Genomic DNA, 12,523 nt, shown 5'->3' with positions numbered 1-12,523 from the left:
TTTTTCTTGTACCTGTGTGTGTACAAGAAAAACGATGGAAAAAAATGGAAGTCAATGGAAGTGTCGTAACTCTGTTTTACTCTATAGCACTGCAGTCTATCTCACAGACAAACCACCATTCACACTCACACCTAGGATCAATTTAGGATCACATTTAGGAGCCTAATGAGCATGTCTTGGAGGTGGGAGGGAACCCATGCAGACATAAGGAGAACATGCAAACTAGACTCAAACCTGGACCTATAGCTCTGACACAGGGTAGAGAGAGAGAGAGAGAGAACAGCTGGCTGAACCATTGTGCATGAAAATACGGCATGAACGGTAATGTGACTTTTATTTGATTATATTTATATATTATGTTTATATCACTACTGTACATTATGTGGCATTTATTCTATTGTATTTCACACCAGACGTTACAAGGCTGCACATTTGCTTGTAGATTATTATTGTTATTGAGTTGAGTATTAATACTCTTCACTACCTCTTGATATACACACACAGTGGAGATACTTCATAACTGTTTACAAGTTAACTTCTGTCATTAACAGTGTAACACCTACTGTGCAGCATTGTATGGTATGGCAGACTGTTATAACGGGTGTTGTATATCAGTCTCTAATCATTTTATCTTATTTAGCAGGCTAATCTACAAGCAAATGTGCAGCCTTGTAACATCTGGTGTAAACATCGTTTCTCTATTTGCAACGCGTTTCATGATGACATCTGTCTTTGTTTTTTGCAGTACGTTTTTTCGTTTGCAACACGTTCTTCTTTTTGTACTTCGTTTAGACTTGTGTTTGAGTTTGTGATTTTGCATTGTTTCTATACTTGAAGCTGTTTTCTCAAATTGAGACGTATTGGGTCGTTGTCGTCCGTTTGGCCCGTGTCGGCCACCGTACAATATGGTGTGGCTCTAAGGTTATGGGTATAGGTGATCTATGTAGCCGTGTAGCCTACAACATAATATTGTTGCCAAGAAATATTTTATTTGCTGTGTCACATGAATCCAAAATGTTTCTAAAAAGCTGGAAAAAGTGCAACATTGAGATGTGAAATTTAAAAAAGGGAAATAAGTAAAAAATTGGAGGAATTCAGGAAAATATGGAAAGATACAGTAAATAAAATACATGGTATTACACAGTCACATGAAAAAAATGGACATGAAAGTATAGAAGGGGGAGGTGATAGGGGGCAATGGTATGCAGAAAGGGCCACTCAGTGCAGGGCTTGAACCAGGGCCACCTGCAGCAAGGACTGTAACCTCTACACATGGGGTGGGTGCTCTACCCACTGAGCTAAACACCACCCTGGATTCTGATCTGTTGGCAGTAGTGGACCGATGAGAGGTGCAAACAAGGTAAGGAGGGCTGCAGGGAGGGCTTACACATACACACATACAAGGACATCAAGCAAGTAAAAACCAAAAATAGTGAAATCAAACCACATTCTGCAAAAGGAAAGAAGGAGAGTGATAGATAGAGATGAGAGGATGTCACAGATGATTTCAATCATATTATCAGAAAATCATTACAGTAGTAGCTGGGCACATGTAGAATAAGAATCTGGTGGAGTTTGCAGAAAACAATTAGATTTTTTTTTTTTTTTTACATTTTTTTTTTTTATCTGCCCATATACATCATTCATTGGGTATGATTTCAACACAACATTCTTTGAAAATGATGCAGTGTCAAACTTGAAAATCACCACAGAAGTAGTTGGGGACATGTAGAACAAGAATCGGGTGGAGTTTGCAGAAAACAATTTCAGTTGTTTTTTAAATTATTTTTTAATCTGCCCATATACATGATGCATTGGGTATGAGTGAAATAAGTTGGACATGTAGTATGAGAATATGGTAGAGAATGCAGAAAACAATTTGATTCTTTTCTTAATTAAGTTTTTAAATCTGACTATGCAGAAATGAGTTGGATTCGGAATGTGTTTCAATAATCATTTAGTTGTAATCATTAAAAAGAAAGTAGTAAAACAACAACAAAGTAATGACAGATGTATGTATTTTAACAAATGAAAATAAGAAGAAACATATAGATTTCTGAGTTTACGGGATGCACTTTGAATCAGTAGATCAGTAGCATTCCCTGATCGGATCCCTCTCCTCAATCAGTGACTATATTCTTCCATTTGATGCAATATAGGCTTAACCCCTAAATTCCATCAGATCCGTCCGCATCGCGTATTGGAAGCGTCGCGTCATCGCAAGTAATACGCGCCCATTAAAGTCAACTCCACAATCTCCACCGGCTCCATAGTGCTCCGTTTCAGAAGCGTCCCAGAAACGTCTCAGCGCTCGGCCACGCCGGCATTATGCTTCTATTCTATTTTTGACGCTCAATGCGAGCCACACGCGTCAAGCTGGACAGAGAGCGGATCGTTCGGACAGGAAGTCAGACAGAAATTGCAGAGCGAATCCGGTCGTTTTTCAAAATAAACACCATGAACAGACTCCCGGCCGTATTTCCTGTCACTAGATCAACATTACACTAGCTACATTCTGTAGCAGTTCTAGTTCTGACGGAGCCGTTACTATACCGCGCCAAGCTCAACAGAGCAGATTGCATCAGGACAAGAAATCCGACACAGAATCAACGCAAAACACTTCCGCCCCCTTTCAAAATAAAACACAATACGCCGTTCACGTAGCCTCACAACTTCACATCAACATTACGTCATGGCCGAATTGAGGTGGAGCAGTATAAAATAATTTATGATACAACACGTTATTTTTATAAGGACAATACAAGAAAGGACAAAGCCTGGAATGTAATCCCGCCATCTCGTGTACATCTTGGATTATTGCGTGATCTCGTGATATTGCGTGAATATGTCCGTCTCGCAAGCCAGTTTGTTCTTTCGAACAAATCATTCATGAACAACCCAACACTACTGTAGGGAGGAAAAGATCCAGTCTGCATGATGACTCGCGTTTGGCGGAGTACAAAACAAGTTCTCTTAACAAATTTAACCATAGCAACAGTGCTATAAACATGCCAGTCTGAGCTAACGTAATTTAACATGACGAAAGTAAAAACGCACTTACCTTCCACCTGCTTGAGCAAAATGGTTGTGGACTCCACGTAGTTGTCTACCAGGAAAATGTCCGATGGGCGGTCAGGTTCAACAGAGAGTTGGCCCAACTTAACTCAAAAATCCGCTCAAAGATTTACAAATCCTTGTTGAGCTGATTTCAAATACTTGTTAGGACAACAACAAGAGAAAATTGCTGGACGGACAAGATTTTATAGATAGAACTGTAATGAGATCAACAATTACTAGTTACCATTTTTACAGTGTGCCACGTTTCGATTTATTTGGTGGTCTCAGTTTTGATAAATGGTTGGAGGATGAGAATAACCAAAAAAAAAAAAAAAAAGAGAAAGATATGTGCCTTTTTCAGATGAAGAACTGAATCACCTGGAACTGTCCAGGAATGAACGGACCACAGCCAGATCAACGTCTTGGGCAGTCAGATGTTTCCAGGACCCCATTTATTTCCATGGAAATGGGAAGCACACTCATAAAACACTTTAAATTTTGAGAGTAAAATGTCCATCAACATGAAAATATATTCAATTATACGCTTTATTTTGTTGGTGTGTTTGTTGGTGTTTTATTGAGTTATACGAGGCATAGGAAGTGGTTGTTTAAACAAAAAAACAGGTGCTCATCCCTACACTTGTCTCGCAAATATAGCAATTTTCTAATCCTAATTTAAATATTTTATTGATAAATTTCCTACAGGGGTAGATGTTATTTATGGTGTGAAATGTCCTTCCTTGCATTTGGAAGAGATTGAGAATTTTAGATATTTTGTTCAACTGGATGATCTTTTAGATTTATCATACTCTTTAAGAGCAAGTGTGCTTTTAACTATGTTTCAATAAAAGGTGTTACTTTCTTAAAAATGTATTTTTACATTTTTCATTAATGAGGTAGAAAATATGTTAATGTGCCTAGTACACCTCTGCTGAGAAGCTCTGCTAGAAAGGATGATTATGGATTTGGCAAAGTTTTATGGCAATTCTATCAGCGTTTTTGCTGGGTTGTAGCATAAAATGTGTACGCTTCTTTTACCCTATACATATGCACTCATGCAGGTAAGAAGGTCAATCTAGCTCGCTTAGGAAATGGATGGATAGTCATAGTAGCTTAATTGTTACAGAAAAATGAGCTGTTATACAACTGGATAGAGTAAGGAAGAAGTTCTGTAGCATTCAAAATAGCAGTGGAGCTGAATCAGTCTGCTGGAGAATGAGCTCCCCTGTCCCTCTAATGTTTGGTGTAGTGGATGGGATAGATTGTCCATAATGAAAAGCTGTTCATCCAGTGTCCTCCTGTCCCTCACACAGACAAACGACTCCAACTCCCTATCAGTCACATATCCAGCCTTTCAGATCAATTTGTCAATCCTACTGATGTCTTTTTGCTGGTACCACTCCCGCAAAAAAGAAAACAGCAGAGTACAGGGCACTCACAACAACAAACTGTTAGAAAGACTCCAGTAGTAACTCACTGCACACATTGAAAGACCTGAGCTTCCTGAGAAAGTAGGTGGTGGTGAGTTGTAGATTGGCTATCTGTCTATCTCTCCACACGTCCCTGGTGTTGTTCTGCTAGAGCTTCGCCTCCAGCTTCCTCCTGTAGGCATTCTTACACTCCTTCAGTTTGACTTTGCCACTGTATCCTCTTCAACTCATCCCTATCTCCAGATCTGAAGGCCTGCCTCTTCGTATTCTGCAGATCCTGGAGCTGACTGGTGATCCGGGGCTTGTTGCTAGGATAACAGCAAACAATCCTAGTCAGGATTACTGTATCCTTACAGAAATTTATATATATCCCGCTGAAGGATGGATGTAAACTCCAACCAAGATGACATAGGTGAATTTGCTCGGTAAATAATATGGACACATTCCCACGGCTAAAAATTCAATGTCCAGTTTACAGACACACTCCTTCACAGTTACATGAGCGGGACTGCACCATTCTTTCACACAAACAGCAGTTCCACTGTCTTTCTTCTTACCACTCAGGAGCATGTCTCTATCTGCCCATACAGTCTTAAAGCCAGGAATTGAAGCATGCAGACAGGTTTCCATAAAACACAAAATACTGCTGACTGTATATTTTCTCTGGGGTTTTTTGTGAGTGTGAAATAAACGTTGGTCCACACTTTAAATCCACTTGGTGGCTTCACTGAAGACTAGCAGTGATCACACAGAATATGCACACAACCTGGAGAGCAAGTAAAAACAGAACAACAACATCTGCCTGATGCATTACGCATGTACATTGAATATGGTTATGGTGGTTACACCAGCATGATCTACATTCTCCACTTTGAGTTAGTGCCACATATGCTCGTGTCACATATGATGTGTTAGTGTGTGTCACCATGGTAGAAAAGCAAACTGCAGGTCCCTGCTGCTCACTGGGAGGGTGCAGATGTATCACCTGACATGGCAGTGGTGTCTGCAGCACTTGTGGTGTTGAAAGGAGAGTGTCTGGCTCAGCTGGCTGGCGATCGGAGTCAGCAGTGTCGAGTTGAGGTGGTGGTGGCTCATCAACAGGAAGGATGTGGCGGCGATTTCTCCTGTAGATACCACCCTCAGATTGGATGATGAAGAAGTGGGGTTGTTTGCACACTTCCTTCCTTGGATGCCTAGAAATGTATCCCTTGGCTGTCTTCATCCTGGTGACCTGTCCTGCCACCGGCTGTAGGGGGTGACTTGAGGTATCACAGTATTGCTTTTGGATCAGTCTTTTCTTTTGGAGCTGGGAAGTGACCTGCTTTGTGTTTTGTAGGGCTGGTGCTAGTAGTCTGTCGTGACAGGAAGAGTTGAACATGTCTGTCATGACGCGCAGCAGGTGAACCCAGCGTTTTGCCGTGGGGGATGTTCCTGATATTTAGGAGGTTAAGGAGAACATCAGTCCTGTCTCGATGAGATTGCTCCATCAGTTGTGTGGACTGCCCATTCCAGTCCATTTGACTGGGGATACTCTGGGCTGCTGGTGACATGAACAAAGTCCCACTGCTCAGCAATTTCCTTGAAATGCTGGCTTGTATAATCAGTGGTAATCCAAAAGGTCGTTAAGATACCTCTGTCTTAACGACAGGTAAGTAACCAGCCATTATGGAAATAGTGACACCAGTTTCTGGTCAAGTAAGTTTCTGGTTGGTGTTATCCACAAAGTTTCCTATTTAAACCTTATATTCCCACTAGTCTCTCAGAACTGAAGCAGCTATTCGGATGAGTGGAGAAACATTTTCAAGAAAAGTTTACAAGTCCAGTTGCCCTTATGCAATGCCTTTTGGAGAGCTGGCTTCTATAACACCTTGCATTATCAGTGATAAGGGTGTGAGGTGATCCATGAACAGAGAAATGTTGCTTGAGCTTCGTGATCACAGCCGCTGAAGATGTATTACGAAGGAGAACCACCCTAAAAATTAATCAACCAGCGCCATATATTGTTGTCCATTCCACTCGAACACATTGGTAGCAACTGCGGACCAGAGCAAAACTGGAAATGAGTGTGACTAAAGGGGTTCCTTCTGTTGGTGTACTCAGGTGCTATTGCAGACTGCACATGACAGCAGCTTCTCTGTGATGTCTTTGTTAATTGTTGGCCAAAAGACTGTCTTCCTAACCCTGTACTTGGTTGATTGTAAGCTTGGGTGACCTCTGTGCATGATGTTGATGTATTCTTGCTGTAGGGAGTGTTGCAGTTCTGTGACCCTTGACAACAATATGGCATTGTTGCCTCGATTGCTAATTCGTCTCTGTAGGGAAAGAAAGGATGAATAGGGAGTGGAAACTGGCACTCTTTGTCAAGCCAACCATGTTGAATGACATTGCTGAGAGTCTGTAAGACTTGGTCATGTGCTGTGTGGGCCCGCATCTCCTCTAGCCTGGCGGTTGAGGTATCGCTGACAGACTTAACTTCAAAAGGGTCATTTATGACTGATGCTTGGGAAGCATTTGTGTCTGGGGGACATGACAGGGTATCTGCCAAGAGGTGAAACTTGCACTTGAGAGGGTTTAGTCTGAGTCTTACCTCTCGTGCTTGGTCGAGCACCTTTTTTAAATTGGCATCATGCTGTGCAGCATCACATCCCCCTACAATGATGTTATCAACTTTGATTGCGCATGGATACCCTGCAAAGAGCTGCTCCATTGAGTGCTTGATGAACTTATGCCAAACGGCATGCAGAGGAATCGATAGCAACTAAAGGGTGTGCTGAATGTGGTTAGCATGGATGAATTGCGATTGAGTTTTATCTGCAGAATGTGCTCTTTGCATTAAGCATCTTACATGTGGGTGGCTACTTCTTCAAAGTGACGCATTGGATAGTAGTGTCTCTTTAAGGCATTGTTCAGATCTTTAGGTTGATGCACAAATGAGGAGGAAGATCAGGGAGGGGAAAGGCAGCTACCGGAGGAGGACGGAAGAACAGCTGGAGAAGAACGACGTCCGCAGGGTCTGGAGGAGTCCAAAAAAACATCTCAGGACATAACAAACTCCAGACCTCAGCTGGCCAGAGACCAGGAGAGGTTGAATGACCTGAATAGGTTTTTGTAAAGATTCAACCAACCAGTCACCCCTCCCCCCACTCAACCAGACCTACTGCAGCTTCCCCCAACTGGAACCTGGCTGCCACGTTTTTCACCACCCCAGCCCTCCTCCCTCCCTGCCCCTTCTCCACAACCCCCTTGTGCACCCACTGTCCCTCTTACCCCCCTCCCTGCAGCTCCTCTACAGCCTCCCAGCACAACACATGGTGCTCTCTTCAGCCCAGGTAGAGAGAGAGCTGGCCAGGCTCAAGGTCAAGAAGGCAACGGGTCTCGATGACATCAGCTCTAGGCTCCTCAAATCCTGCCCCAGCCAACTGTGTGGGATTGGGGAGCACATCTTCAACTTCAGCCTTCAACGACCGGTGGCTCTAAGAGCCCCCCTGGCAAAGACCCTGGAGAGGTTGGTTCTCAAACAAATATGCCCCCTGATGAGCTCATCCGCTGACCCACTGCAGTTTGTCTACCGGCCCAGCATTGGGGTTGAGGATGCTGCCATCTTATACATCACTATATGAGATTGATGCAGGCATATTCTTGCAGCTGAAAATTTTATTGTTGAATAGTTTGTTGATCTTTATTGAGTGGAGTGAATGTCTGTGGCAGGGATGGCATTGCGACAACTCAGTGAATAGAGGGGGAGAATAAAGGGCAGAGAAGATGTGGAGGGATGGGCAGAGGAAGGGAGACATGTGGTGCTGGTAGGAAATGATGGAGTGTAGGGGGTGGAGTTTTGGGGGCGGTGTTGGTGCCGGTGGGTGGACGGTCTGTGGTGGCCGAGGCGTGTGGGGGGAATGGGGGGCCGCTCTGAGGGAGAGGGTGCACCAGCACCAGAGGGCGCACCAGCCCTCTCGCAGAGAGGTGGCATAGTCCAACCAATCCAGGAGCTCATTTAACATGCCTGACTCTTTCACCCTGTCTTTTGCTCCAGGCTTCCGGATTCAGCACCACAGACAACTTCGCTAGCACTGGAAACTCCACAAAGAAAGATAAATTAACACAAAATTTAAACTGTTAACCTGCAATACAAAATATAAATGTAATGTGTGGAGCAAAACCTGTGTCATGTCTTTTGTCTGTAAACTATATGGACTGTGTACAAAGAAACAATTTAAAGCAACTAATTAAGAACACAAATGAACTACAAACTAAAGGTGTCAGTGCCATGGGGTTCCCAACGTATGTTTTGTTGGGTGGCTCCGGTGCAGCCATCACTCACAGAAATGAGCTGCAAAATCTGAAAGGCCCTGCAAACTCAGAAACAAGCTGCAAACATATAAATGCTCTGCAAACTGTTTTCAGGGAGATTTAGTGGTGGGAACCACAGAGCTTTTGACTGTACTGAATCACTAGAAGCAGTTCTGTGATATCTTCAATATATCAACAATAAAGGAGCTGGTTTCTTCTCACATGTCTCAGTCATGTTGGAGAGCAGCTTCATCAAAGAAGTCAGGTACAACACTCAGGGTTCTCAACATTCCCCACACCGCCTACTGGGTCTGGAGAGTACTAACATCTCAAAGATCACTTCATGATATGCTTTCTGACTTGATTGTTTTGCTTCCATCTTCTTTTTAAGATCTGGGTGTATGAGATCAGACGTACATCTCAGTTTTCTACGCATCAACATCTCTGCGGGTGACAGGCCAGTTGTTGACTGTGGAGTGATACGATAGCTAAACAGTGCCCTATTTAACTTTGACTTTCTTTGAAAGTTTGCACAGCTTGTTCAGCTTACCCATTAAAAATAAAGAAAAACACCATCTGTCACTTTTTAATCGAATGAATTTGATGGATCAAAGTGGGCGTGACCGATCAAGTGGGCGTGACTGAGGAAGTGGGCGTGACTGAGGAAGTGTGCGTCACCAACTTTCAAGGTGGGCGTGACTGAGGAAGTAGGCGTCAGCAACTTTCAAGGTGGGCGTAACCAACGTTGATTGGATGTTGTGGCATTTCACTTTCCTTGGGGGTAGGAAGTCGGGGTCTGTGTGAGAATCTTTTTAAGATGAGTCAGCGGGGTCACGACCCCCCAGTCACACAAACAGGCAGATACACACGCACGCAGACCCCAGTCACACACACACACACACACACACACACACACACACACACACACACACACACACACACAGACATGTTTCTATGAAAGTCACGTGATGCCACCCGACCCCGCCCATGCTTCCGGCCAAGTGAAAAGCTAATGATAACTGAAGATCGTTGCAGTCCATTCTCCAGTCCGCGCCTGACTTGAAAAATAAAAATGAGCAAGAGAACTTACACATCCGGTATCATTAGTGAGACGCCTGTGAGCGTCATTCAGGAAGCCTTGCCAGGGATGGCGCCGAGAAAACTGATGGTGTTTAAGTGCAGATTCCAGCAGCCGCCAACGGGCCCTCTCCAGGAAGAGTGGCGTTTGGAGACGGGTGAGAAATTTGGCTATTCTTTCAACTATCACACCGCTGAAGTCTGTATGTATCATCTCTATCCGGGACAAACCTTCAGTCCTGACACACCGAATGCCATAATCACTTCCAATGACTGGGGAGTACTGAACGGCTTGGTGGCCAGATGCATGAGAGGCGAGAGCATTCCATCTTGTGTCATGCTAAACGAAGAGGGAGAAGCCCATTTGAAGGAGGAGGAGGGGGATGCCTTTGAGTTCCATGAGGGAGAAGAAGAAATCAAAAAATTCATCAAGATAATATGGGAGACCAAATCTGACAGCTCCAGTAAATGGTTTTACAGAGTAAAATTGGAGATGCACGGGAAGAAAAGTCCAGGCGGCCACCTGGTGCTGGACCGTTTCAGCTCTGAAAATGGGGTATTTCTCAGGTGCCTGAGTGTGCCGGTTGTTGAGTGGATGAAGATGCTGGATGAATCGGCCGATCGCATCACCGCTCTATTCCAAAACAGTCGCCTCTGGAAAGATGTGACGCTGGTGAGAAAAGACATTTCTCATCTGTTTTAGGACTACAAGGCCACTCCCCCCAACCCGCCCACTTCCCTGACCACAGCATAAATTTGAACACCCGAGCCCCAGGTCCGAAGAAGACACCAACTTCAACTTTGAGCATCATGTCTCTCGCCTTTGACTCAACTCCACCTCCGTCTCCTCTCGTAGAGGAAGAGGTGACTTTAACACCCACTCCTCCTTCATCTCCTTTCGTAGAGGAAGAGGAAGAGGAAGAGGAGACTCCACCATCCACTCCGCCTTCATCTCCTGGGTCAGGCGTAGAAGAAGAGGAGAGCTCTGCGGTGTGCCTCCCCAAGCCTACTACTGAAGACCAGCTGGATGCTGGGCTGCTGTCTTCCACCCTCCAAGAAAATATTAAAGCCGGGATCATCCATCTGCTGAACATTGTCCTGCAGGAGTTTCGTCGTGAGATCTGCTTCGGTTGTCAGGTAGACCACCCTAGCCAGACGAACCATGAGTGCCTCTTTGAGGTCCCCAGCTTCTTCTACAGGAGTCACTTTCACCGGCTGATGAGGAGACTCTGGACACCGAAGTTTATACCGGCCCTGCAGCAGCTGCTGACTAGCCTTCGTATCTCCGTTGATAAATCCAGAATTCAAGGTGCGGCTGAAGCCATGCTACATGACCTGAGGTCCTGTGAGAATATCTTTGAGACAATCGGTGAGCTGTACGATTCGCTGGTTGGAGAGGACATCATGAAAATAGCTCTACTTCGTATGGTCGCCGATACCTGGAGAGGAGCCTGAAAACCGCCAGAATAAATTTCTTATTTAGAACACATTCATCTTTAGATTACTTTTTTGAGTTTGTATGTGCATTTATCTACATCTTTGTCGTTGTTGTTTTTTTTTTTGTTCTTTACCATGGGGAATTGTTTGAGAATAGTGTTCAGGGCTGTGAGGCTGAGGTACATCGTGTGGGAGCTATCTGCTATACTAGAGCAAGCTGTTGCCAACAAAGTGAACGATGATAAAAAATTTAAAATCAGCGGTAGCCCGAAACCTGACGAAGTTAAAAAATTAGAAATGTTTTTGGAACCTTTTATGAGGCCGAACTACAAAAAGTAACCGTCACCGAGGATAAACCGTACCAAGTGGAAGCCGTTCTGGATGAGCGCACTAGTCGTGGTAGAAAACAGGTTCTGGTGCGTTGGAAAAACTGGCCTGAGAAATTTAATAGCTGGGTAGCCGCAGGTCAGCTGATTGATGTATAAAGTCATTGCTCGCGACAGTCTCCGTATCACAAACAGTCATGGACGCGAGAACAGAAGAGGGTTTTTACGTGACTTTACCCTCTAACGCCAGTCTCAATGTGTTTACTGAAAACACTATAGCCAGCTACCGAGTGGATTTAGCACAACATCTCCACCTGGAGGGCCCATGGCAGGTGGCACTGACGGAAATTTCCTATCCACACACGTGGTATAATACTCCTAAAGACAACTCTTTCTTTCATTGGATTGACGCGTGGGAACATGGCGCCCCGGAGGCGATTGAACCCGTTATCGAATTGGACGAGAAAAGATTTACCCTGCACGTCAAACGTTTTGAAAGCGGATATTATGATGACAAAGAGCAGATCATGAAACAGATAAACGCCTGTATGAGGGAAATTAGCAGCGATGTTACTCTACTATATCACGAGTGTAAACATAAGTTTCAGTGGCTAGGTAGCGGCCGTTATAGACTACGTTTCTTCCCTCCCATGGCCTATATGTTAGGATTAAAACCCGGTGAGTGGTTTACGAGCGGGTTACTCAGACAGTCTCCTCAGACCGCTGATATAAAAGCGGGGTTTTATCATATGTTCTGTTATATGCGACGTGGTTCAGCATCAGGCGGTGGGCGACGCTTATGCCCCGCTCTTAAGAACGGTTCAAATTGAGGGTAAATTTGGAGATGTTATTTCACACACCTTCAGCCCCGCCTATTACTTACCGGTAGCAAAAAGACATATTGAA

This window comes from Mugil cephalus, chromosome 7 (genome assembly GCF_022458985.1).
Source record: "Mugil cephalus isolate CIBA_MC_2020 chromosome 7, CIBA_Mcephalus_1.1, whole genome shotgun sequence".
Taxonomy (NCBI): domain Eukaryota; kingdom Metazoa; phylum Chordata; class Actinopteri; order Mugiliformes; family Mugilidae; genus Mugil; species Mugil cephalus.
The sequence above is the reverse complement of the archived record's forward strand: the minus strand, read 5'-3'. Positions refer to the sequence as shown.